Source organism: Zootoca vivipara, chromosome 10 (assembly GCF_963506605.1).
Source record: "Zootoca vivipara chromosome 10, rZooViv1.1, whole genome shotgun sequence".
Classification (NCBI taxonomy): domain Eukaryota; kingdom Metazoa; phylum Chordata; class Lepidosauria; order Squamata; family Lacertidae; genus Zootoca; species Zootoca vivipara.
Window position 1 is genome coordinate 61,973,480 of NC_083285.1, and position 8,694 is coordinate 61,982,173.

At 48.0% G+C, this 8,694-nt stretch overlaps 1 protein-coding gene across 4 annotated transcripts in view; it reads left to right on the forward strand.

Annotated features, from left to right (window-relative positions):
* The first annotated feature begins 7,601 nt into the window (after positions 1-7,601).
* Positions 7,602-8,694, forward strand: part of USP6NL (USP6 N-terminal like) — a 144,230-nt gene continuing 143,137 nt past the window's right edge. Inside the window, exon 1 of one of the 4 annotated variants that reach the window (XM_035128060.2) lies at positions 7,602-7,665. The gene's annotated coding sequence lies outside the window, so the exon portion shown is untranslated. The other 3 variants (XM_035128063.2, XM_035128064.2, XM_035128061.2) reach the window with 3 other exon arrangements.

Genomic DNA, 8,694 nt, shown 5'->3' on the forward strand with positions numbered 1-8,694 from the left:
GCACTCACACAGGACCTTCACTGCCTTCACTGGTTCTGATTTGAAAGAGAGGTAGAGCTGGGTATCATCCGCATACTGATGAACACCCAGCCCAAACCCCCTGATGATCTCTCCCAGCGGCTGCATGTAGATGTTAAAAAGCATGGGGGAGAGGACAGAACCCTGAGGCACCCCACAAGTGAGAGCCCAGGGGTCTGAACACTCATCCCCCCCCTCACCACTTTCTGAACACGGCCCAGGAGGAAGGAGCGGAACCACTGTATGACAGTGCCCCCAGCTCCCAACCCCTCTAGACAGTCCAGAAGGATGTTATGGTCGATGGTGTCAAAAGCCGCTGAGAGATCCAGCAGGACTCGGAAACAGCTCTCACCTTTGTCTCTAGCCTCCGGAGATCATCAACCAGTGCTACCAAGGCAGTTTCAGTCCCATGATGAGGCCTGAACCCTGACTGGAAGGGATCCAAATGGTCCGCTTCTTCCAGGCGTGCCTGGAGTTGTTCAGCAACCACTCGCTCAATCACCTTGCCCAAGAATGGAAGATCTGATAAACTGAGACAGTGTTGTTTTGCTGCCAGCGTGCTGCCAAGTTCCCTACAGCCATTATGAGCGTTGTTTTATTTTGGTTTTTTTAAAATATAATGGTCTGATGCATTTACATCATTAAATGTGTTGTAAGGCACTTGGAGACCTTTGGGTAACAAGTGACTAAACCAGGCTTCCTCAACCTTGGCCCTCCAGATGTTTTGAGACTACAATTCCCATCATCCCTGACCACTGGTCCTGCTAGCTAGGGACCATGGGAGTTGTAGGCCAAAAACATCTGGAGGGGCAAGGTTGAGGAAGCCTGGACTAAACAGTAATAAGAGCAGCAACAATGATAATACTTCCTTTTCATTGATTGTGCTTGTGCGGGGTAGAAATGGGTGAATACAGACTGATGGCAACCTGGGAAGGTAGCCCATATAGCAGAAGGAAAACATATTGCTCTGCTTTCCTTTGGGCCACAACTGTGAGGTCCAGAGGCGGGTCTTGGCATCTGGGCAGCCCAGGATCTCCAGACACACTGCCCAGGCTCCCACCCCTGGGAGGTTACTTCATTGCTGCTAACACAGTGGTTTGACTTCACCCCTGGAGTCACACTCCATTATCTCGCAAGACAGACGGATGCCAACAAACAACAACAGACTGATGTTAAGGCCACCTTTGACTGTTACCTTTATTGCAGGCATCCCCAAACTTCGGCCCTCCAGATGTTTTGGACTACAATTCCCATCTTCCCCGACCACTGGTCCTGTTAGCTAGGGATCATGGGAGTTGTAGGCCAAAACATCTGGAGGTCCGCAGTTTGGGGATGCCTGCTTTATTGATTATGCCTGCTCCAGCGGTGCAGAAGCAAAACTTTCTCTTTCTGCTGTGTGCTTGCCTCTGACCCAGCTTTGCCTTAGCCTGGATTTGCATTTCACTCACGCTGCAGATTTTAGCTCTAACAGGGAGGGTGCACTGAAAAGAATGTAGAAATAAGGGATGATATGAAACCCAGATATCAGAGGAGAAGTCAGAGGGGGGGGAGGCAGGGGAGAGTCAATGCAGAAAGTGGAGAACCTGTAAGGAGAAAAGGGATAATTGGAAAGTGGGGCAAGCAGTGGTGGAGACGGAGGGCACCTGCATTGACAGAAATAGCTTCTTTTATCAGGTGTTCAGGAAAGGCTAGCCGACGGGGTGCGTTCGGAACCGATTCAGAAGACAGGCGCTAATGAGAACAGCATCCTGGGCCGGCTGATGCGAGTTTTGGAAAACTCCGAACAAAGGCTGCCAGGGTGGCAGTCGGGAGGAGGACAAATAAACGAAGAGGAACTGATTAAGAGAGTAAAGATTAGGAAGTGCGTGTTAAATTGGACATTGGATTTAATAGAGTGCAGCCTGGAACAAATTGCCTGTGGGCCCACTCTTGGAAAGGTGTGCTGCGTCAGCCTCGTGGCAAGTGATGGGAGCGGGGTCAAGCCCTCGGGAAAAGAAATGAAGATGGGGTTTTTAATTCACATGGAACTGATCACGCACTAAGAATGGAGGTATTATGAAGCACCTTTCCTTTAGCTGCAGAAAAAGTTGATAGGGAGGGCAGAAGGTGTGCCAGAAAATTTATTAAGTTGTTTATTATTACATTTATATTCCACCTTTTCTCCAATGTAAAAAGGTAAAGGACCCCTGGACAGTTAAGTCCCGTCAAAGGTGACTATGGGGTTGCGGCACGCATCTCGCTTTCAGGCTGAGGGAGCCGGCATTTGTCCATGGACAGCTTTCTGGGTCATGTGGCCAGATGACTAAACCACTTCTGGTGCAACAGGACACCATGACAGAAACCAGAGCGCACAGAAACGCCATTTACCTTCCCGCTGCTGTGGTACCTATTTACCTACTCATGCTGGTGTGCTTTCAAACTCCTAGGTTGGCAGGAGCTGGGACTAAGAAACGGGACCTCACCCCGTTGCGGAGATTTGAACCGTCGACCTTCTGATCGGCAAGCCCAAGAGACTCATTGGTTTAGACCACAGCACCACCTGCGCCCCAAGGAGCTCAAATTCTCCAAGGAGCTCAAGGTGACGCTCTCTTTCTCTCCCCCCCCCCCATTTTATCCTCAAAGTATCTCCTGCTTGGAAATGAAGAAGAGGAGGTTCTGGCCCCCAATAAGAGGGTGTTTTAATATGGCTTGGGCTGTTTGTTTTAAGAATGGAAACTCAGCTCATTCAAACCAGTGCGCATGCTGCCCCTGACATTGCCTGTCACTTAAGTGCTTGATCAACAAATGCAGCCTAACGTGTCTAATTTGCCAATTTTTCCCAATGGCATTCTATCAGTTTTCCAACTGCACATCCCTCTCCCCCGAACTTCACATTTTGTATCCAACTGAGCACTTAAAAAAAACCCACACAAAACAAACCAACAACAACCTTGGGCCATAGCTCGGTTGTAGATCACATGCATTGCACGCAGAAAGTCCCAGGTCCAATTTCTGGCATCTCCATAGGTGCTTCCACGCAGAAGTTTTTGGTGGACCCTGCACGGGTCGCGCATGCAAGCTCTGTGCTGTGTCCACACAACTTCATCCTCATCAGACATTGCCACCTGGTATTACTTTCGCATTTAATCTGGATTTATGTTTCCGCTGAAAATCCGATTATGTAGGGAAAAACTTAGCAGATACAGTAAATCCAGATTAAAGCAGGTGCCTGGTGGGGGGAGGGAGGACATTGAGTGGCATTTTGATGAGGACATCATGTGGACAATGTGAAAAACTTGCAAGGCAATAAGCTGCCACGTGGAAGCGTCCCTGGTTGGGCTGCGAAAGGCCTGCCTGAAATCCTGCAAAGCTGCCGACTAGTAAACAGTACTAAATTAAATGGATGAGGGATAGGCAACTTGGTGTCCCTCTCCTGTCATTCCAGGCCAGCTCGGCCAATAGTCAGAGACTTAGAGATGATGGCAGCTGTATTCTAAAACAGCTGGAAATTGCAAGATTGGCTAGTCCTGAAATGGTCCAGTGGTATGACTTTGTATAAATATGGTACATCCTATATAGAGCAGTGGTTCTCAGCCTTTTCCGCCTTAGTCCAATTCCCTGCAACCCAGGAATCTCAACCTGTGGTCTCCCCATTCCAATTTGAAATCACACCAGACCCTGCTTAGCTTTGCAAATGTGGTAGCAGTTTTACTGCTGCACCACTAGGAGGCTGTGGGCCACTTAAAGATCTCTGAGGGTCCTGGCCTTTTTTTGCCTACCCATGGTTTTGGCGAACCTCTTAATGCAAGGGTGTCCAAACTTTTTTTCAAAGAGGGCCAGATTTGATGAAGTGAAGAGCCGTGAGGGCCGACCAAAGGGATTGAAGTTGTCGAGCTTTTTTATGATTTTTAGTGGTTTTTCTGCCTGTTGTAGCAATTGTAATGTGCTGTGCTAGACGCTGTATGCATTTTATTGCTTCTGTTATTTCCTGCGTATTTCTTGCACAGTAAAGGGCAGTATAAGAAATTAAAGAAGCCAATAAAAATCACAAATAAAACCAACATGAATATTTTATGTGACGGATGTGCCGTCCCCCGTTTTCTAGCACAAGACCCACAGGCATCTCTCAGACCACCTGAATGAAGCTCAAAGACCACCCCTCACCAGCTGATAAAGGGCAAGCTTATTCCCGCTAGGCGTGGCTTTTCTGCCAGCGCATGCAGGAAGTGCACCAGCAAAGTAGACTCCCCCCCTCCTTATGGGGCAGCTTTATATATATATATATATAATATTTTATTGATTTTCCAGAACAAAAGGGTTAACAAAACACTAAAAACAATAAAACAGATACACAATAGAAAATAAAAATACAGAAAACAGAAAACCAAAGAAAACAGAAAACAAAAACATATAAAGCATTGTATCTTATCTCCCTCACAATGTATATTGGGACCTCCTCGGGTTCCCGTCCCTGTGGTTCTTATATACATTTCTAATTAGCAAATTCTGTGTCAAAATATTCACTTTATAAAAACTTCTTCTTTCCCTCTAAATAACATCTTCACATAATCCACAGTTTTATTTACAGCTTAATTTCTAGTCTAAAATATTACTTTAGCATATTTTTTCAAATACAGTTTAAAATCTTTCCATTCTTCTTCCATCGCTTCTTCTCCCTGGTTGCGGATTCGTCCGGTCATCTCAGCCAGTTCCATAAATCCCATCATCTTCATCTGCCACTCATCAATTGTTGGTAATGTTTGTAGCTTCCAGTGCTTAGCTATCAAAAGTCTCGCTGCTGTAGTGGCATACATAAAAAAAGATACATTCTTCTTGGGGATCTCCTTTCCTACAATGCCCACTAGGAATGCTTCTGGTTTCTTGACAAATGTGTTTTTCAACACTTTCTTGAGTTCATTATAAATCTTATTCCAGAAGTCATTCACTAGTGGACACGTCCACCACTTATGGGGCAGCTTTGATCAATCTTCAGAACCTCTGCAGGGTCAATTTGGCCAATGAATCACCATGACTGACAGGTGGGTGGCTCCCCTCGCCTCTCAAAGTGGGCCTGAGAGGGTTGCATGGCCCCAGCAGGCCAATAATGTTTCCCACTACAGCAGGCATAAGGCAAACTCGGCCCTCCAGATGTTTTGGGACTACAACTCCCATCATCCCTGACCACTGGTCCTGTTAGCTAGGGATGATGGGAGTTGTTGTCCCAAAACATCTGGAGGGCCAAGTTTGGGGATGCCTGCACTACAGTGAGGAGGAGGTGATCCCCCTTAAGAGAGTAAGGACAGGGCATAAATCCCTCCCCCAAATCTTGGGCTGGCACTAGTAATTTATAGCAGAATCCTATGAAAGTTTACTCAGAAGTTAGAACCACTGTGTTCAATGGGGCTTTCAATACGTTTGCGTGCATGAGCGTTGCTGCATGCAGGGGCCTTATACCCACTTTTTAAAAAAACATCCCTTCCCCAAGTATGCACCCCCCAAAAAGGATTAAAAACCTCAGCTTGAAACAATGTGCGTGCAGAGTTGTAACTTTACAATACAGCCCTATACATATCTACTCATTTAACGGTTTTTATCTGTTTTTCAATATCTTAGACATAAATTGCCTTGAGACGGTGTTTTAGAAGGCAATTAACAAGTCTAATTATAGTGTGCTAGAGTAAATCCCACTGGGGATTGTTCCCAGATAAGTGGGTACGGGATTGAATGGCAGCCCTAAAAACCTACATTCCAAACTGGATCTCTTGTATCTTTTCGGAAGAAAGGCACACTGTGTTCAGCAGTGATTATTCCTGCTGGGTGCTGCAGTTAAGAGCGAAGGTAAGAGTGTAACCCATGCTGTTACCTTCATTAAGATCAGAAAAGTTGCTTTTCTGAGAAAGGAGCTAGTTTGGATGAGGAGGCAGAAAGGCACCACAGGAGTTTAGAGGAGGCCTGGATGCTTTTTTTAAAGCCTGCTTTCGAAGGTTAACAGGTGTCTCCAGGTCCCTTATTTATTACCAGACATTGTTGTGGTATGCAACAGAGAATGCCTGAAAAGAACAATGAGCTTTATCCCCCCCCCCCACTCCTGCTGAAACAAGCTTGCCTCTTCACTTTCCCCCAGAACGAGGAGAGGGATGAAAAGGGCAGAGGAGAGCAGAAATTGGCTGCATGCAGGCACAGTCTCTAACTGCTTTGGAAAAGCCCTGGGGAGGAGGGGACTTAGGCATCTGTGGGGTGTGTGTGTGTGTGCAGACCTTCAGACGAGTTGCTGTGCTCATTAGGCCTGACAATCCTGTGCAGATTGTGCTTTTGCTAAAAGTTAACTCCAACTTGCATGGTGTGATTTACTGCTGGCTCACTCCCAACACTGATGTCTATTCAGTGAGCCATCATATTTTACACCCACACCCCAATGACAAACTTAGTTGGTCTCTAAGGTGCTACTGGAAGGATTTTTTGTTTGTTTTTGTTTTGACTACATCAGACCAACAAGGCTACCTACCTGTAACATAAAGACATATATGTTTAGTTTATATACCTTATTTGTTGCTTATGTTTTCTTCATTTGATGGGCTAGTAGCATGGCACCCATAACACTGATTGGTGTTTAGCACAGCAACACCTATACAGTACTGTACTTTGGAATCCCCTGCCTATTGATATCAAGCAGGCTCCTGCGCTGTGTTCTTTTCGAGGTCTGCTAAAAACATTTTTGTTTAGTCAATCATACACAGATGCTTAGAAATGCTGGTCATGCATTTTTTTAGTATTTTAACTTGTTTTATGTTTTAAACCAGGCATCCCCACACTGCGGCCCTCCAGATGTTTTGGCCTACAACTCCCATGATCCCTAGCTAACAGGACCAGTGGTCAGGGAAGATGGGAATTGTAGTCCAAAACATCTGGAGGGCCACAGTTTGGGGATGCCTGTTTTAAACTATCGCCACAATTTTAACATTGCTTTTATTGTTTTTAACTTCTTTGCAAACAGCTTCGAGGTGGTTGTGGTTTTCAAACATTCAAGCGGGGTATAACCAAGCAAGCAATGCAACCGTGGATGGAAGGTCCCCTGTCCGTATCAGACTGAACCTGCCTGCAAACTGGTGAATAGTGGTTTGCAAGAAGTTGGCAGTATTTAAAATTGCACAGCCTTCACGGCCCTAACATGCCTGCAAGACCCGCTTTGATCTTGAGCTTGAAATAGAATCCTCGCTCCATTCCACCCCGAGGTGGGAGGAGCCTAGCCTCGCTTTCGTCCCAAGATGGCGGCGCCATTGAAAAAGCCCTATCCTCCCGGCTCGCGAGCGGCGCTTTTTTCGCTCGTGACGTCAAGACGTCCAACGTCCCATGAGAGGAAATGGGCGGAGCCTCTGTAGCCGAGCCTCGTTCCGGGCTCAACATGGCGCCGGGGCTGGGATCGCTCTATGCGCTTGCCTCGGGGCGGCGCGCGGGGCTCGGCAGAGGAGGAGCCGCCGCCTCCTGTCCGGAACGCGGCGGGCGGGGGGAGCGTTGCCATGGCAGCGAAGAGTAGGTGTCACACCGGGCCACTTCCTGGTTGGAGGCCAACGTCCCGGGCACTCAGCTGTGGCGGGTGGGGGGGCGGGGTAGGAGGAGGAGGCGGCAACGGCGGTGGCGGCGGCACGAGGCCCCGGAAGGAGCGCTGAGGTAAATTAAAGGGAGGAGGGAGCGGAGGCTGGGCTTGTGGGGAGGGGGCGCCCAGCCCTTCGTGGACCCCCCTCGGCTTTGGCGGGGCTTTCCATGTTGAGGGCGAGAAGAGAGCCAGGCCTCGGGGCCTTCCCTGAGGGAAAGGTGGCCTTGTTCCATTCTCCCCCAGAGGGGTGAGCGAGCAGGGAGCTTGGCTCACTCCAAATCCACCTCTGCGTGTGTGGTGGGTTTTCCCGTGGAGCTGAGGGCGTGTTGCATTAGTGTTGTGTGTGGGGCGTCTCTTCCTGGACTCTCCCCCTCCTGCTCCTCTAGTTTGGGTGGGTGGGGCCCTTTGCAGCTCGAGGGGACAAAGGGGAGGCTCCCCCCCCACTTTCATTCATGGTGGGTCGAGACTGGGATGTGGGGGTGTCATGGGGGGGGGAAGCGAAATGCCAGGGCTTTTCCTTTATATGGGAAGCGGAGGGGGGGGTAGTAGGAAGCCGCCAGACACCCCAGTTTCGACTCTCTTGGAGGAGGATGCTGGTTTGGGGGGGCGGGAAGGAGGAGTTTTCCTTGGGGGGAGCTAGAGGGTGTGGGGACGTTTCTTCATTCAGGAAGGTAAGGGGTGTGTGTGTTTAAGGGAGGGGGAAATAACTGCGGACAGACCACAGCGAAGGTGGTTTGGAGGTGGTGTGGGTGCAGGAGAGGAAAAAAAAGATTTTTTGCAGCTGAATCCTGTGCATTATTTGCTCAGAAGTAAGTGTTGCTATTTCCAGTGTGTGTATTTTAACTTCTAAGTAAGCATGCTCAGGATTGTAGACTGCAAAAGGATTGCTGCGGAAGTTCTGAAAAGTGGAGAGGATCTGAAAGGTCCCTGGGAGTCTTTGATGTGGGGAGCTGAAGCTTATGGTGGATTATATATAGGGACTCTTAATTTGATTTACTCCGTATGTATGTACTATGTATGTTTTTTAATGTATATGTTTTTTAATATCAGCAAGACTTTTTGCCATCTCTAACAAGTAATACTACAATTAAAAGCAGTTTGCC